Here is a 19047-nt window from a genome sequence, read left to right on the forward strand (position 1 = left end):
TCGTCGCCATCGTGCTAACTTGTCGTACGTGCCTTTTGGGCCAAATTGAGTTAAGAACGCCATTTTGTGCAGCTCACAAAGCCTCACCTTTTGACCTTCACAGATCCCCAAAATTCGATTTCAATCCTGAGATATTCACCAAATCCGAAAAAACTCCGTGCATTTTTGTCACTTTACATACGAAAGAAGTTTCAATCTTGTCGTGCTATCTTGTCACTCCCTGAAAATCGATGTAAGTGTGACAATTGGCCAAAGGGATTTCAGGTCAGGATGCGTTTGACGCACGTACAAGTCAGACTACCGTAAACATTTATAATTATAACTCGGGACTCCAGCAACCAAATACAACCAAACTTCGGGACAATGCACAGAATGGTCAACCAAACAAAACGTGTTTGTTATTGTTTAGATTGCGTGCTCTAGTTTTTGTTTATTCAAGGTCAAATATTAAAACGCGTTTTTCTCGGAACGTCAAAATGGCGGGTGCGACATGATAGCACGACGACGTCGTAGTGCTGATAGGGAGACAAATCGCAAATCATGTGCTATGAAGTGGCTGGGTTGACCTGAAGTAATTGATCAAGTTTGTTTACCTGTCATATTTAATCTAAGAGATTCGTGATTTAAAATACTTCGAGTGTGGTGTTACAAAAAGTTCATACCCTCGGATCGATAAGCTGTGGCAACAGGCTCGTCGTCCACCAAAACTCCGCGTAAAACGCCCGTTCCAAGTTTGTACAAGAAAAGCTAAACAAACCGTACAGTATAAACCGGACGTGAGCTGCCATATCTAGACCACAAATGAAATGCATTCACAAAACCAACTAACCAACCAACAAATAGCTGGCTGGCTGGCAGGTATTATGACGAGGCAGCATATCTCGATGAAGCATCCAAACACCAGTCCCAGCCCAGAATGTGTGGCGTGTGGTGTGTGTACACCAACAGTTCTGGAGCAAACATGACTGCCAAACTCTTCTACGGATGGACGGACAACCCGGGCGTTTGAGCGCCACCAGTGCAGCATCCACGAGACGCATCTCAGACAGATATGGTAATGTGGCCTGGGCTTGGGCATTGACACCTAGGGAAGCTGTACAAAGGATGGGAAATCGGGCACACAAAAACTTGATTTTGTAAAATCAGAGAAATGTAGCTGATCAAACAAAAATATTGTCTATTTTAAAGCATGTTTTTATTTGGTGTCGAAAAAAATCATGATCCTGAAATTTATAATTGCTGATATTTTATAGATTTGCTGATAAAGTGTCGATGGAAAGTCCAACACATTGTTTTCGATCCGTGATCGAAATATTCTTTTCATTCATATTATCAATCGTTCAAATTTGAAAATAAATCGAAAAAATAAAAATAGATCACATAATTACTTTGCTATCTAAAAAGGGAAATCAAACAGATTTTTTTAAATTGTCATCAAAATCATATTAACTAACGATATCGTCTAAGTAGTGTAAAGCCAGGTCTAAAAAAAATAAAATTAGCCATTCTCAGCGAAAACAGCCGATTTCGCACAGTTTATTTTTTGTATTTTTTCATTTGGCTTAAACTTTTAGGGAGCCTTCTCTATGGGAGCGTTTTTTTATCACGTAAAAAAAAGGATATTTACCCCCTCCCTCCTCGTATTAAAATTTTCATACAAACACGGCCTTCGATGCCCCTCCCCCCAACTTCGTTGCGTAATAAAAGAACTCTACCTATGACCAAAGAAATGAGGAAAAAAAATTGCTGACATTTTTATTGCTTTTTAATGTTTTTTTTTTTACAAAACCAATTTCACAAAAACCATACTTTGTAATTATTTATTTTAGAGGATAAAAAACCTCAACTTTTGAGTCATAGAAAAGTATGGACAAATTGACGACAAAATATGATTTCTGAAAAAAAATAAAAATGAAAAAACATAAATTGAACTCGAAAATTTGTTTGATTTCAGTTTAGAATGTAAAATCTAATTTGCAATTAAACAATGCATTTAAATAGATTTTTGGGAAAAGCGCATTGTTTTCAAAATAAAAAAATAACTAAAAATTTCCAGTTTTTCAATTTTCTAAATAGTGGGCACCACTAAAAAAAATTTCCAAGTTGAGAAAATTTCCAATATAATTGCCTTTTGCATTGAAATTGAAGGACATTGAAGATGCTACTACTACTACTCCAGCCCTTTATTCTCTAGTATCAATATCTCAGAAACTTATGGCCTTATTTTCAATATTAAAAAAAATGCAACATCATTGAAATTTTTCGATTCTCTCGAAAAAAATATTTTTAAATTTTGGGATGTTTTGGGCGTTGTTGTATTAAATATTTGGCATTTAAAAAAAATGCTAAATTTTAAAAATATGTTTTTTTAAAAGATCAGAAAATATCTCAAATTATTAATCATATAAGCAGTTAACCATTCAATCAAGGATCAACACCCTGCCAAACAAACGAGAATTTCCCTTACTTTGTAGAAATTTTGATAACGTGCATCGTTTTTGAGATGTGGTTTTCCGATTTTGTTTTTCAAAAGTGCCTTTGAGTGACCAGTGTCTTATTTTCAAAGTAAAACCTTAAAATACAAAAGAAAACTGGCCCACAGATGTTAGAACCGTTATCCCATTTTTTTCTGACGTCAACAACAAAAAAGTTGTCAAAAGATTTGCCACTGATCAAAGTGAGATACTCAAAATTTCTATTTTGACAATATTGATATCCAACGATCGGGATTGTTTTCATACATATCGAATGTAAAAACAACATTTTTTTGAAATAACTCGATATTTTCACAAAACCACGTATTTTCTAAAAAAAAACAGCTATTTTTTTCTAAAATAAGTAGTTTTGTGAAAATATCGAGCAATTAAAAAAAACTGAAATCTGGAGTATTTTTTCCAAAATACGTGGTTTTGTGAAAATTTTCAAAAAATGTTTATTACATATGAAATGCATGAAAAAATCCCGATCGTTTGATACTCATATTGTAAAAAAACTGAATTTTTGAGTATTTTTCGAAATTACGTAATTTCGTGAAAATTTTGGATATTTTCACAATTTTTTGTTATAAATTTTGAACCTATATTAGGCAATTCCCCACGAAAACAGCACGATTCGAAAAAAAAAGTTCTCCGATCGGGCTCAAATTTTTTTTGGGGGATCTTTGGCTGAAATAATTCAACCCGTATTTTTTTGTTTGGCCATTAGGGTGACCTACGCCGTGTTAGGGTGGTTCGAAAAATGGCAATTTTCGTCGATTTTCGCAAAAACCACTTTTTTCAAAAATCATATCTCCGCGCCATTTCATCCGATTTTAGCTGTCCTAGACGCAAAGGAAAGGTGATTAGTTTGGCTATTTGGGAAAAATAGTAAGAAGTTTTAAAAATTTAGCTTAACATGTGAAAAGGTTGAATGAAAACATATAATGTCGTTTTGAAGGTCTTTGGACCAAAGAACCTATGTCTGAAAATATTTTTATCGGATTCGTCGGAAAATTTCACATAATATATCAAAAAATTGTGAAGTTATGTTCTCGATACCCTGAGATACGATTTTTTGAAAATAAAAAAAACTGGGTTTTTCGACGCGCCACGCGCAAAAATTGGAAAATGACGAAAACGGAAAAAAATCGACTTTTTTCACTAAAACTGCGATAACTTTAAAATTTCAGCGACGACCTATTACGAATCATGCTGTTTTCGTGGGGAATTGCTGTATTGTGAAAAATTGAAATTTGGAGTATTTTTTTCGAAAATAAGTAGTTTTGTGCAAATTTTGAGTATCTTCATATCAATTTGTTATTACATTCGAAATGTATGAAAAAATCCCGATCATTTGATCTTTAGATTTCCTCTCCCTGATACAGGCTTCTCAATCAGTCTCGTTGTAGCTTGTTTTGCTCGAGATAATATTTTCCGGTTTTGGAACGCTTTGGTGCCCTTTTTTCTACACACAATACACCAACTACGCACTGCCTATTCTTCTTCCCGAAGGGAGTTGGAGAACCACCACCACCACCGGAGTCGGTGATTGTTTAGAGTTCTAAATCAAAATCTGTCAATCAGTGTCACGCGGGGTCTAGCTCGGGCTGGCCGAGGGAGAGCCACACACAGAAGATGCAGTGATGACGGACGGACGATCGGCGACCACCAAGGAAGTGTGTTTGTACAGGAAGTCGGTCGCGGCGGCCAATCTCGCGCGGATGCGGCGTCGTCGTCGTCGCCATTGTTGGATAATGCACTTAATTTAATCGGTTCAATCAAACTCACTGGGAATGCTGTTGGTGATGATTAAACGATGCACCGCGGAGTTGGGTGTTGATCAAGAAGCTAGAATAAGATATTATATGAAAAATTTTGGATCCGAATTCCTGTTTCACCTTGCAATTGAATCTACTGAGGACTCGGAGTATTCGATTTCGACTTCTGAAAATTTAGTGATTCCGACTCCGACTTAAGCTTTTCAGAAACACCAACTTTTGCTGATTCCATTGATTCCAACTTCAGCCGTGAATCTACTATTACAATTTTTAATTATTTTGAAGTCCCAATGGACCAAGCTAAATCTGGAACATGAAATCTAAGAAAAACTTAGGAAAAAATGTCAAACTTTTACTCCATCTCCAGCTCATCTACAAAACTCCTCCAAGCCAACGACCCTTGAACACAATGACCACGGAGCCTGCGTTGATGGACCTCCACCGACCTCCGCCTCCAAGAGGATCGTTGGCTATGGCTAGTTCAGAGTTATTGATGTTCCTTCAGAGCCTTCTCCCTTTCCCGTTTTGACCTATCCAACTCTCCCAATCCTCTCGCACCTCTAATAATGATGATGATGACTAGGCACCCCTCTTGTTGGGACCCCAAGTAACCCTCCTCCGGTCACGGGAAGGGGGCCTCGATGATGTATGTAAACATCATCAGTGCGTCTGAGTGGTTTATTTTTCTGCTAAGCTGAATGCTCAACGACCAAATTGTGTGATGGAGGAGCTCCACGGAGGAGCGGGATAGGAGGAGTTGTGCGATTGTTTGGGGGCTCGAAACCACAACCTCTGTAGGGAAGGAAGAAGTGTTGAGTACGAAGAAGCTGCTGGACCGGACGGTTTTTGGAAGGCCGCGCGCGAGTCCAACTGGATGGGTTGATTGGGTTTGGAGATGGAGCTCTAGGAAGGCCAGTGCTGGCAGGAATATGTGTTTTTTTTTGCATTATTAATTATGATTTTTATTTGAATGTTTGAGAACACAGAAATAATTGTTTTAAAATTAATCATTGAATCTTGACAAGCTATGAAAATACTAACATGTTTTAGCTTACTTTTTATCTTGAAATTGAAACTTTTCTCATGCTATAATAATGTTATAGAGTGTTTAATTTCATTTATTCATGAACTATAACATTTAAGAGGTAGTATCTCTGCAACCAGCAGCCCGATTAACAAAGTCTAAAAAGGAAATTTGTAGGGAGCTCGTGAATTCAGGTTTTTGAAAATATAGTTTGCATGGGAACTGTTTCTTAAAAAACAAAAATAAATTGAAGGAATAACACATAGCAATATCTCTTCAAAATTTGATTTTAAATTGATTTTCTCCTTTTGAAACAGGGAATGTATAGAAGTAATTTATTCAACAATGATCATTATTTTGGATATTTACTTTTTGTGTGTTTGGATTTGGATGAAACTTTGTGTGTATCTATGTTTTCTTTGACAAAAGAAGTCATTTTGCATAATTAGTTCGTCAATATAAGGCATACAGTTCCATACAAAAAGGCTTTAAAAATATTCAAAAGCCTGTATCTCGAGCAAAGTTGTAAGTATTGTCTAGAACAAATAATACAAATAAATAGAATAACACATTTAAAAAAAAAGAAAGATCTCACTTATTGATGCTTTCGATGACTAAAATGCCACCTTTTGGGCAATCGCACTAGTTAGTCAAAATTCATTGGCTGTGTTGCCCATTTTTCGAAAAAATATGAGTTTTTTAAAACGTTGAAATCAAGTCAAAAATAGTTTTGACATTATTTATTGAGGATAACGTGACTCTTTTTACCAGTTTTTGTCATTACCAAGCTTGACCATGACTAAATGTTTTTTTTTTTGAAAAATTGGTAACACTGCCAAATGAATTTTAAACAACTTGTGCAATTGCTTAAAATATGGCATTTTTGTCATCAAAAACATCAACAAGTGAGATCTTTTCAAAATGTTTTTTTTTTTAATTTGCGAAGTCCAATTTTGTTAGTGAAAAGTTCAATTTAAAAAAAGGGATATTATTTTTTAAAAAGCACTAACTCACTAATTTTCTGAGAATCTCTTTGCAATACCTACAACTTTGACAAAGTCACCCTTAAAATATATATTTTTTTTATATTTTAAAAGCCTTTTCGTTTGGACAAATGCCAACATTTTATGAACACTTCTATGGACAAAATTATGATGCAAAATTACTTCTTTGATCGTAGAAAAAGTACATACAAAGTTTCATCCTTATCAAAAATACAAAAAAATAATCGTTATCCATAGTGTCAGAAAATTTCTCATGGACAAAGTTATTTCGGAATAAAAAAACTAAAACTAGAAATCTAAATAATACGGAATTCTGATTATTTTTTTTTTAATTTTTAGGTTGCACATTTTTTACATTCAAATAAGGCCGTTGCAAATGTTTTTAAAAACTTTTATCGCCCCCTTTTTTCAATACTGGATTTTTCCGTTGATAATTTTTGTGTTAATTTTTTTTTTTTAGTTTTGTGAAATTTCGATGTTCAGTACCAGAAAACGTCTTTTTCGCAAAACATATTTTTTTCGTAAAAACTTATGATTGTAAAAAAATGTACTGATGTACAGTGCATTTTAAAACGCTTGTTTTCAATGAAATATTGAAACCATGGCAAGTAATTTGTTATACTTTCATTTTTTGCCCTCCCACAGGCAAGGGACAGAAATTAAAAAAATATATATATATGCAATTGAATTGAATCATTGTCCAGAGCGATTCAATAGACATATATATGCCAGAATAGTTTATGAAAATAGCTCGATAAGATTTTTCTTCATATTTTCAAATTAAATTTTGTATCTTTAAATATTGTAAAAAAGTGATTTTTAATGATTTCTATAGTTCCCTTAAAATTTTTTTTTTATATCTTCAAATCTTAAAATTAAAAAAAGGTGAATTTCTACACAGTAAAAAAACATGGTAAAATTACATCTAAAAAGGGGTACATCTTTTATGTCAGAAAAAAGCTTTAATTTTACCTCTAATAATGAGTAAATTTACATCTGGCAGACGCTAGGAAAAAATATCTGTAATCCTAAAAAAATATCAAACCGGCGATAGTTATATCAAGCTTACTAAGTCCTTCTCTTCTATATCTTCAAATCTTGAAAAACTTATAAGCCTCTATGAGGTTAATTTTTTTTTTTATGAAAAATTATCGTTCTTTCGGTAAAACAACATCAATAAACATTTATCTGTCTGGGGTATAGATTTCTGAAAGTGGTCCATTCTGGGGAATGGGATGGAAGCTTAAGATATATTTTGCTTCGACATTCTGAAAAAAATCAACATTATTTTTTTAAGTGGAAGGGGAGCGGGTTTTCTGTTTAAATCTGTGTCACTATTTTTTATGAATTCAAAGCTACACACTTAGATTTTTTAACCGAATTCGATAGTTGAAAAATCGGTAAAGTTTAAATCGGTAATCCATCTGTCAATATGAACAAATTACCGAATTTTGGTTGTGCGATGAACAATAATGAACTCAATTACCGAATTTCGGTAAGTTTTTTTTACCGAATTCGGTAATGTTCATTTTACCGAACTGTTCAGCAGTTTAAAATTCGGGAAACTTTACCGAAATCGGTAATAAATATAAGCGTATACACTAAAAATTTTGTTCTTATTTCGGTAAGTTTAATGACTTTATCCCTAGAATATTGGAAAATTGTCGTAAATTTATAGAAATGGCTCCGCTTTCTCTTGCTTCTATCTCAATAAGCCCAAAGTTCATATCCCCTTTCGATCAGCCCATACTCGGGCACACTCTCCTATAACCCACAGTCAGTTCTGTTTTTTCAGTTCTCCGTGGCTGGCCTTCTTGTGGTTAGTTAAACATAATTTTTAAGAATGAGGTTTCAACTTTTTTTTCTTCCCTCTCTCTCTCTCTCCCATCACATCTTCTATGCGGAGTTCAGACTCAGACGCAAGTCCCAATTTCAAAACCATCCTGAGAAGGGGGAAAGAAAGAGACTCCTCCTGGAGACTCGTAGTCCGGCCGAGAGGCTCGTTTCTTCGGTGGTTTAATGATCAATTTTTGGTTTTAATAGACTTTTTCAAACATTAATTTGACCCGTTTTCGTAAATTATGTTTCCGCATCACAGAACGCAACCAGCCAACGAGGTGAGGGCAGAGTTTGAGCCTTATTATGGACTTGATTGGGCTCGCTGTTGGGCTGTGTCTGGTGAACCGTGGCCACGGCCAGAACTCATATGTGTGGGCCAACCTCGGAGGGGAAGGAAACAAAAAATCACTGAAGAGCCACAAAACTCTCTAGGTTAGGTTTTGGTGAAGGAAATCGGTGATCAAGCGCAAGAACATTTGCGCTCTATTAACTTTCACTGCTGCCCACTTGCCAGAATGAACCATTTCCTCGAACTCATTGACCTCCCCGAGACACGTTATTAGCACAAATGATGTTCCTGAAAAACCACGCACACACACTTTGGGATTTGCGTACAACTTGGTCCTTAATGAAGCAAGAACCGGCTTTCGGAAATCTCCGGTGTGTCCTCCCCTCAGGGGGGGTGGGGGCATGTCTTGGATCTGAAAGACGATGTAGGGGAGCTGGGGGTAAGACGGCCAGGCGGGGTAAGACGGCCACCACACTGTTTTACTAAGTATACTAATGAATATTACTAAAATGTTTAGCAATACTGTTCCTCATGCTAAATAATGCATATGGAGTCACCTTTGCCAAAAATATTGTTTGAAATAGTATAAAAATAGCTCAAAATAAACAAATAATTTTTGAACTTGAAACTGGATGTAATTTTCATGAATAACATCTTAGGCATTTTTGTTAGATAACAATATGTTTTCCTGTCTTCAAATATTTTTTCATGTTAAATTGAAGTTTTCCCTAGATTATGTCCCTCGAAAAAGTTTAGAAAATGCGATGAGCTATTTACAAAAATTGTTTAAAAAAATAATTTATTTGGGGGCAAGACGGCCACCTCCTCCGGGGGTAAGACGGCCGCCCGTAATTTGTAGATTTTAATTGATATAGGTTATATTTTTGACGGTTTTTGACTATTAAGACATATTTGTAGATAAGGAAAAGCATTTTCAATAAAACTATCCATTTTTAATCAAAATGCTGTTAACTACCGTTTCGACAACATTCTTTACTGTGATATAGCAAAACTTATTGAATAGTATGAAATCCTATCAAACTTTTCATAAAAATCGCTAATATAATATTGTTTACATAATTTTGATTTACTTATTCTAATCAAAATACACAAACTAATTATTTTGCATCAAATTGTGTTTGTTTTGTAGTAAAAAATCACAGTTTTTCATAAAATGTGGTCGCAATAATATGAAATTCACTGAGCCAAAATATGAAAATTTTTAAACAACATTTTTCTTCACATTTGATACCTGATTTTTTCAACCAAAATAGTTATGATGTTCAGAGAAGTCTGTTCAACCAACCTTGTAGGAATTTGGGTGGATTTAGCAAAGTTATTAAGTTAATTTATAGCACTGGCCGTCTTACCCCACATGGGTGGCCGTCTTACCCCGCGTATTTCATATATATACGATTTCAATTATTTTTTTAAAATTCCTGAAAAGTATTGAAAATTGGTTTTTAGACTAACTAATTTATGTCATTTCTATAATGGACTAGTAGTAGAACAATATGTACGTAATTTGAGATCAAAATAATCTGTTGTGTAAATTTTATTAGACTTCTCCCTTAGGGTGGCCGTCTTACCCCCATCTCCCCTACTTCTGCTCATCTTGTCTAGGTTAAGGTAGGAGGCGGGTATCACAACCGAGCAAGTTCGAAAGGAAGCCAAAGCAGGGGAAATTTTCTGCATCCTTGCACTGGCCTGGTCCAAGTTTCACAAAACTCTCAAGATGTTGGCTATGACGGTGCGGCCCCAGGGCAGTTCCCACTTACTGTGGCGCGGGTCTCCGGCAAAAGCATGTCCCTTGTCATGTGCAGTGTGTACTTGCTACTAGCCGTCTAAGATGGTTTGGTCTAGATTCTATAGAGAGGGTGAAGGTGGGTTGGGAAGGAACGTCTTTTGGAGAAAGTTAAGGACCGGCCCCGGTTCTTTGTTCGAATAGTGTGTGTGTGTGTGTGAGCATTTGTGTGGTTTTCTTCTTAAAGAATGGTCTAGTTGAAAGATATCTGGTTCATAGTTTTGTGCAGCAGATTCAACGCAAGAACCAGCTTATCTATGTATGCCCTGAAGCATTGGCAGTAGCAAACTAGATACTCATCATGTGGTGAAGCGTGAATAGGAGGATCTGTTTAAGATATTTGCGAAAGGACAATGTCGTTTGCTTGTTTGTATAGCCAAGTTCTCAAGCTTTAAGGCAGCATGCATATTTGAGAAGAAGGTTCTATTTTGAACTATAACATGACTAAAAGTAAGTCAATTCAATTCAATTAACTATTTTTAAGAGTTCAACAACTTCACTGGTTTTAACAAGTTCAACAAAATAAAGAATATTTCAGTTGGGCATAATTAAAAAACATTTGCAGTGTATAAATAAATATGACAGTTTACGACATATTTACAGATGGCCAAATTTATTTATTTTTTGCTTATTAATCACTTTTTCAATATTATCACAGCAATTCTGTAAAAAATCGATTAAATTATCAGTTTCTATACAAGTTTGACAGCTGCCATACAAAAATGGTATCTAAATATTCTAAATTTGGTGTCTTGGGAAAAGCTTATTGTTTGATTAAAGACTATGGAAAATACGAGAAACATTAGGTACAATCTAAAAAACACAAATTTTTTAATTATTTAAAACAACAATTTGCGTTAAATTTGTACCTTTGAAAGTTTTTATTTTTTAGGCAGGTTCAAATTTTATATAAAGGTTTGTCCCTCGGCTCTGGTCGAAATCAAAGGGAGCTAAGGCGAAATAAAGGATATATTCAAGCCTGATTTCGAAATTTCAAATTTAAAGCTGCGTAAACTGCAATAATGTTCAATGTTCGGCCCCAAATTTTTTAATTATTTAAAACAACAATTTGCGTTAAATTTGTACCTTTGAAAGTTTTTATTTTTTAGGCAGGTTCAAATTTTATATAAAGGTTTGTCCCTCGGCTCTGGTCGAAATCAAAGGGAGCTAAGGCGAAATAAAGGATATATTCAAGCCTGATTTCGAAATTTCAAATTTAAAGCTGCGTAAACTGCAATAATGTTCAATGTTCGGCCCTTTTAAAATGTTAGTCTTGATTTAAACATTTTCAAAATATTTTTTTCGAAAAGATCGGAAAATTTCATGAATGTTTCATGTTTTAACATTGATAATCGGACCATTAGTTGCGGACCATATCGTCATTAGAAAATGGTGGGTTGTTTTGGTGAGATTTAGAAAACTTCAATTTTCGTGTTTCTTTTTCTTAAAGCGGCTCAATCTCAGCAAGCCGATGTCCAATCTTCAATGTCTCTTAGACAATTTTATAGCAAATTTTCTGAACTTAAAAATAGTAGTTTATGCAACAAGTTGCAAAAAGAAGATATTTTCAGTACGTGTCGTACATTTATCCAACGAGGTTCACCGAGTTGGATAAATACGACAAGTGCTGAAAAAATCAAGTTTTGCAACGAGTTCCATACAACATTTTTTGCATTTCTGAAAAACACCCATTGAGTGAAATTATAAGTCGAATGTTCAAGTATTTTGTCAATAAATCGTTTAAATAAAAAAAATGTTGAAAAGTATTACTTTTCAAAACTAGTGCTGAAAAGTTCAACTTTTCAGCATCCATTTCAGTGTTGAAAAGCAGAACTTTTCAGCATTTGTTTTGAAATGTGTTTCTATTCGATTCTGTTATTTTTAGTAGATAAAAGTAGGCTGTTTCGTCACGCGAGAATGACAGGAAAAGTAGGAAGTTTCAAGACGGAATTGCAAAAAAAATATTTTTAGAAATGGTCACTCATGGTCACTATTTTTAAAAATCGGAAAACTGCAAATATTTCGCTAAAATCAAACTTTCGGTGGTTATATCTTGAAAACGGAGCCCTTTATCAAAAAATCTGTAAAGTACTTTTCGATTGCAAATTCAATTTTGCATTGAAAAATAATGTCAAACTTGTTGCATAAAACTTCGTTTTTCCAAAAATCACTGTTTTTTTTTAAATTCATAACTCGGCGGCAGATTTTTTGACCATGTTTCTCTCTGGCTCAAAAGTTGCGGATTTTTGTCCCCTAAAACATATCTAAAAATCTCGAAAATGAAAAAAATACGTATTTTGGGAAATTGAGTTTTAGTGAAAAAAAGTTGATAAAAAAAATCTGCAATTTTTTTTCCGTGTACCTATTTTTTTCTCAAAAGTCCTCAACAATACCTACAACTTTGCCAAAGACACCAAATTGATCAGAGAATTCACTCAAAAGTTACAGCTGTTTGAATATTTACATACCATTTTTGTATGGACAGCAGCCAAAATTGTATGGAGACTTGTATGGGTGAACCAATGACGCAAAATAGCTGATTTGGTCATAGGGAAGGTCCTCACAAAGTTTGAATCAAATCAAAAAATACAAAAAATAAAAATGGTCGAAATCGGCCGATTTCGTAGAGAGTTGCTCATATCTAAAATACATTTTTGTATGGATAGCTGTCAAATTAAAATGTTAACTTTTATGGACGAACCCATATATAAAAAATGGAACAGATGTAGAAATGTCTATAATATTGGATGAGTGATGACCTTTTCCATATTGATAATTTTAATGATTTTGATTTACTCAGTAGTACACTGACTTTATAAAATAGTACAGTTTGAGTAATGGGATTTAAATATTTTCTTGGCACACTGTATGGATAGCCCCCAAATTTGGAAGGTGTCTTGTATATACAAAAACATGATACAAATAGGCTTATTGCAGAGTTAAAGAAATAAGAAATAATAATATTGAAATAATAAAAAACTTCGCAACTAATTCTTTAGGATTAAATTTCTATTGTTGTTTTATAAATGAACTTTTTTAGTCAAAAATATGACTAGAAATATAAAAAAACCTAACTTCAAAAATAATTGATTAGTATTTTAAAATTTTACGAGCTGTCATTTCCAAAATAACAAATCAACCCTGAACAATAGAACCACTTGTCCTACCCCTTTCCCGAGAATCGACCTTTCGTTCCGATCATCCCCGACCACCGCTGACACATGTTCCCTAATTTCGTGTGTAAATTCCACTTCATTAGTTATTCTCTCTCCCTAGCTCTCTCATTCCCCCATTCGTTTCGTCTCATCGCGCGGGCTGTCAAAACTGTCAGATAGTCGGGGGGGCCCACAATAGACGGCGGAATTTATGTCCAAACCGGCGATCTTCGCTAACGGGGCAGATCGCGATGTTGACGACGTCATCACACGATGATTACGAGGGGGGAATCGTGGAGAATCGCGTTCTTCGAGAAAATCGAGCGTGAAGGTGGTGAGAGAGAGTGAGAGGGAGTGGGGGTGAGGAGAGCGAGCGGGCTGTGAAGAATGTTGAGATCGAAGATGAAGGCCCAATCAAAAACATTAGAACCCCAAATTTGGTGCTTTCACAATAATGAGGCCCAAAGAAGGGAGGAAGAAAAGATGAAGTGTGTGTGTGTGTAGTTGATGAAGACTTTACATCGGAATCGCTTTAGTGATGGCTCTTCACTGGTTTTGGGGTGAATTAAGGGGATACGTTATCTTGAGCAAAGTAAAATAATTAAATTTATAGCCGTTTTTTTCTCATAAAATTTTAAATAATTCCTTTTACTTTTTTTTTCAACGTGCTCTTTTTTGTTTATTTAATTATCGCTCAAAACGGTAATTTTCCCACTTCTATAATATTTTTGCTAATTTGCATTTACATTAAAATGTCCATGTAACCCCACACTAACTAAGGTTCGCTGGAATCTCCATCAAACGAGCTGCGAGAGCTAAACAAGAGTGACCGAGTCGAAAAGTAAAATGAGCAAATCAAAAACCATTAGAAGCGGAGCAATTGACCTTGGATATCTGTGAAGTCTTTTCTTTGACTTAGCTCGTTGTGCTTATAGTTGGGAGCTTCATTACTATTCTTCACCATCATCCGCGATCGTCATCAACTGATGTGGTCAAAGCCGAAGCCACTAGTTCAAGTCCCGTGACCGGCCGGTCGATACTTTTTTTTGCGTTCCTCACTACAAGCAATCGCATTCCACTTTGGCATGTTTTCGGTACACACTTCAACGAGCAAACGAGACTTCCCAGGCATCGAGAAAAAAAGTTCAACATAAACGAGCTATAAATTTATTAGTGTTTCTATACACATTCGCACTTTTTTTTTTCGCGGGGTCCTCCTACCACACCCGGAACGACCCGGGATCGAGTCTGGTCGCGATCGCTGTCCCACAAAAAAACGAGTGATTCTTCCTCACCTTATTCTATCTTCGTTCGGCCGTCGCCGTTGTTGATCCTCATCATCATACGTGCTTGATCATTATCCTCGTTTTTTCTTCTCTCCTCTCTTCCCAAACTGTCGTTAATTTATTCCTCATCATCACCACGTCGTTGTCGGTTTTTCGGGCCTGGTGGACAGACCCAGTTTCCCCCTCTTCTAACCCCTTCCCCACTGAATGACTCGCTAAGTATCCAGCTCAACTCGTTAGAGAGAGATGGAGCGAGAGAAGAAAAAAAAAGATGGCAGCTCGTTCAATTATTATTAGTGTGTATATTTGAACTTGAATTTTAATATCGCCCGTGCCCATCGTGTTGGCGCGCAAATTGACTTGATGGTTTAGGAGGGGAAGGAGGAGGGGAGCATTCAACAGCCACTCGGGGACGTGGACAGCGAAGAACCGCAGAATCAATAACCGTACAATTTTGGAGGGAATATGAGTTATTCACCTAGTACCAACTAGTATTTTTTTCAATTCAAAGAAACAAAAAACAAAAAACAAAAAACAAAAAAAAAAAAACAAAAAACAAAAAACAAAAAACAAAAAACAAAAAACAAAAAACAAAAAACAAAAAACAAAAAACAAAAAACAAAAAACAAAAAACAAAAAACAAAAAACAAAAAACAAAAAAACAAAAAACAAAAAACAAAAAACAAAAAACAAAAAACAAAAAACAAAAAACAAAAACAAAAAACAAAAAACAAAAAACAAAAACAAAAAACAAAAAACAAAAAACAAAAAACAAAAAACAAAAAACAAAAAACAAAAAACAAAAAACAAAAAACAAAAAACAAAAAACAAAAAACAAAAAACAAAAAACAAAAAAAAAACAACAAAAAACAAAAAACAAAAAACAAAAAACAAAAAACAAAAAACAAAAAACAAAAAACAAAAAACAAAAAACAAAAAACAAAAAACAAAAAACAAAAAACAAAAAACAAAAAACAAAAAACAAAAAACAAAAAACAAAAAACAAAAAACAAAAAACAAAAAACAAAAAACAAAAAACAAAAAACAAAAAACAAAAAACAAAAAACAAAAAACAAAAAACAAAAAACAAAAAACAAAAAACAAAAAACAAAAAACAAAAAACAAAAAACAAAAAACAAAAAACAAAAAACAAAAACAAAAAACAAAAAACAAAAAACAAAAAACAAAAAACAAAAAACAAAAAACAAAAAACAAAAAACAAAAAACAAAAAACAAAAAACAAAAAACAAAAAACAAAAAACAAAAAACAAAAAACAAAAAACAAAAAACAAAAAACAAAAAACAAAAAACAAAAAACAAAAAACAAAAAACAAAAAACAAAAAACAAAAACAAAAAACAAAAAACAAAAAACAAAAAACAAAAAACAAAAAACAAAAAACAAAAAACAAAAAACAAAAAACAAAAAACAAAAAACAAAAAACAAAAAACAAAAAACAAAAAACAAAAAACAAAAAACAAAAAACAAAAAACAAAAAACAAAAAACAAAAAACAAAAAACAAAAAACAAAAAACAAAAAACAAAAAACAAAAAACAAAAAACAAAAAACAAAAAACAAAAAACAAAAAACAAAAAACAAAAAACAAAAAACAAAAAACAAAAAACAAAAAACAAAAAACAAAAAACAAAAAACAAAAAACAAAAAACAAAAAACAAAAAAACAAAAAACAAAAAACAAAAAACAAAAAACAAAAAACAAAAAACAAAAAACAAAAAACAAAAAACAAAAAACAAAAAACAAAAAACAAAAAACAAAAAACAAAAAACAAAAAACAAAAAACAAAAAACAAAAAACAAAAAACAAAAAACAAAAACAAAAAACAAAAAACAAAAAACAAAAAACAAAAAACAAAAAACAAAAAACAAAAAACAAAAAAACAAAAAACAAAAAACAAAAAACAAAAAACAAAAAAACAAAAAACAAAAAACAAAAAACAAAAAACAAAAAACAAAAAACAAAAAACAAAAAACAAAAAACAAAAAACAAAAAACAAAAAACAAAAAACAAAAAACAAAAAACAAAAAACAAAAAACAAAAAACAAAAAACAAAAAACAAAAAACAAAAAACAAAAAACAAAAAACAAAAAACAAAAAACAAAAAACAAAAAACAAAAAAACAAAAAACAAATAATACTTTTCTCTTTTCTCCACGAAACGTCCCCACTTGCGGCGCGACGGGTATCTTCCGCGCAGCTAACGATCTTGGTCTGTTTCGGCGGTCACCACCCCACTGTTGTTGCTCCACCACGATAATGAACCCCCCTCTCCTGCTCTGTTCCGGACCCGGGGCTTAGTTCAGCTGGCAGCTGGGACCGCGCCTTTGCGGTCGCGCAGTTTCCAAAGTGAGAAATCAGGCGTAATATTTACGTATAAATATTTAGTATATCTTCATGGCGATGTGGGGCCACCACCTCCTTTTTTCTGCCTTTTCGATGTGGAGTACCAGAACTGGCGGACGGAATGGTTATTTTAATTTATTCTAATCATCATTATCGGGGCTTAGAGGTGACACATTAGAGAGGATTTTTTTAAAGGCTTTTTTCGCGGTATCGGGGCCAGCCCAAGACCGTGTTGGGTCTTAAGAGCTTTGCACACTTTATTATTATAAATAAAGTGCTGTTTTTTTTTGCTAGCGACGATGATTTCTTCACTCAGGAATTCCATTCACCTTTAAAGGAGCTTGGCTCATTATGCTCTACTCGACAAGCTTGGCCCGGCCAGGCCAGGCTGTCTACCCAGATGGCCACAGGTGACCAACGGGGTCAACAAACATTGGACCGCTTGGGTTCGGGATTATTTTTTTCGCGTTTGGCTTCCAATATATCGCACCTTTAGGGGGTCATCACGGTCGCCACTTCGATTTTTTTTTTCGCGGGGATGAGACAGACACTTCAGGCGGGCAAGATAAGCCGTTGGCCCCGAAAAACCAGTTCTTGCCGCGGCCATTTGGCCAGTTCCCGGTACTGACTTTGCACCGAAATGAAAGTGGAAAAAGAATGCCATCGTCATCCTTGCTGCTGCTAGGCTGGTTCATCAGGCGAGGAGCAACGATTTCGGACGATCAAAATCGCATTAATGGTCATGCCTGAATAAGAGACTTCCGGTGAATGTGTTGTGGCCCCTGTGCGGATCTCTGGACAGTGTCATGAAAGTGCAGTTGATGATCGTGTCCGCACCAGCCCGGGAACATGTTGACAGCTCCCATACTGACCCATAACTGAGCGTACCCCGTTTTGTGGGCTCAGTGGGCCTAAGATGGCGACCTTCGATATTTTCTAGCCAAATTTTTGAAAATGGCGAATAGTTTAAATAAATATAGTTTTTGCCTTGTTTTGGTTTTAAACGACAAAATAAGCATTCTGGAATCATTTTCTTTTAAAACATGTTTAGAGATACGCCACGTTCAAATATTAGTCTAGAACAGTTGAATTGAGCGTGCCGCAAAAGCCGTCACGAAAAAAATGTTTCCTATGCAAATTTTGAGTTTCGTATTTGATGGGCGGACTACGACGAGGCCCATTTGCCATCTGTCGGTGAATACACGCAACTCACGAAAACTGTCATCTTAGGGTCCGGCTGGTCCGCACGGATGGGGTAAATATTTCGAATTCGTGATGACAGGTTATTGAAACGGGAAACAGCGAAAACGAAAATGAACCGTTGATGCTTAATTGCTTGTTAAAATGTTCGATATTCAATATTTCATTACTACAAATTATCTAAAAATTTCCTGGAAGATTCAGTGCAATTACATTGTTTTTGATAGCATCGTTTAATTTTTATTTAACCAACCAATCCATCGAAAGAATGCTTTGGAACATTTATAGTATAACATTAAATCATACACTTTTATTGTCATTAAAGTATTATCAATTGTTGAGCAGAATTATCTTTAATGATTTTTTTTTATACTCAATTGAAGCACTTAACTATTTAAATTGCCAAATTAATTTTTTTAATAAACATTCTAACAATATGACAACATTAGGCAGAAAATAATGTACCATATTTAGAATATTATTTGAACGATCGGGGCCAATATCATATTCAGACATTATTAGCGATTTCGCGGAATGCCGGAAAATTTAAAAAAATCAACAAAAAAAGCTCGTCAGTTTATGAAAATTTCGATTTTAAAATTCAAACACACAACAAAATCTTCAGCATTTTATAACACGTAATATTTTTTCATTAGTGAGCAATTATCCACAAAATCGGCTGATTTTTTGCATTTTTATTTTTAGTATTTTTAATTTTTTTCTTAAATTTTGTGACCAAAGAAGCCAAAAATGGTATGAAAATATTCCAAAATTTGTATCCTTTGAATAAATTCTCGAGTCGATTTGGTGTCTTCGGCAAAGCTGTAGGTT

The sequence above is a fragment of the Culex pipiens genome, chromosome 2, assembly GCF_016801865.2.
Source record: "Culex pipiens pallens isolate TS chromosome 2, TS_CPP_V2, whole genome shotgun sequence".
Lineage (NCBI taxonomy): Eukaryota > Metazoa > Arthropoda > Insecta > Diptera > Culicidae > Culex > Culex pipiens.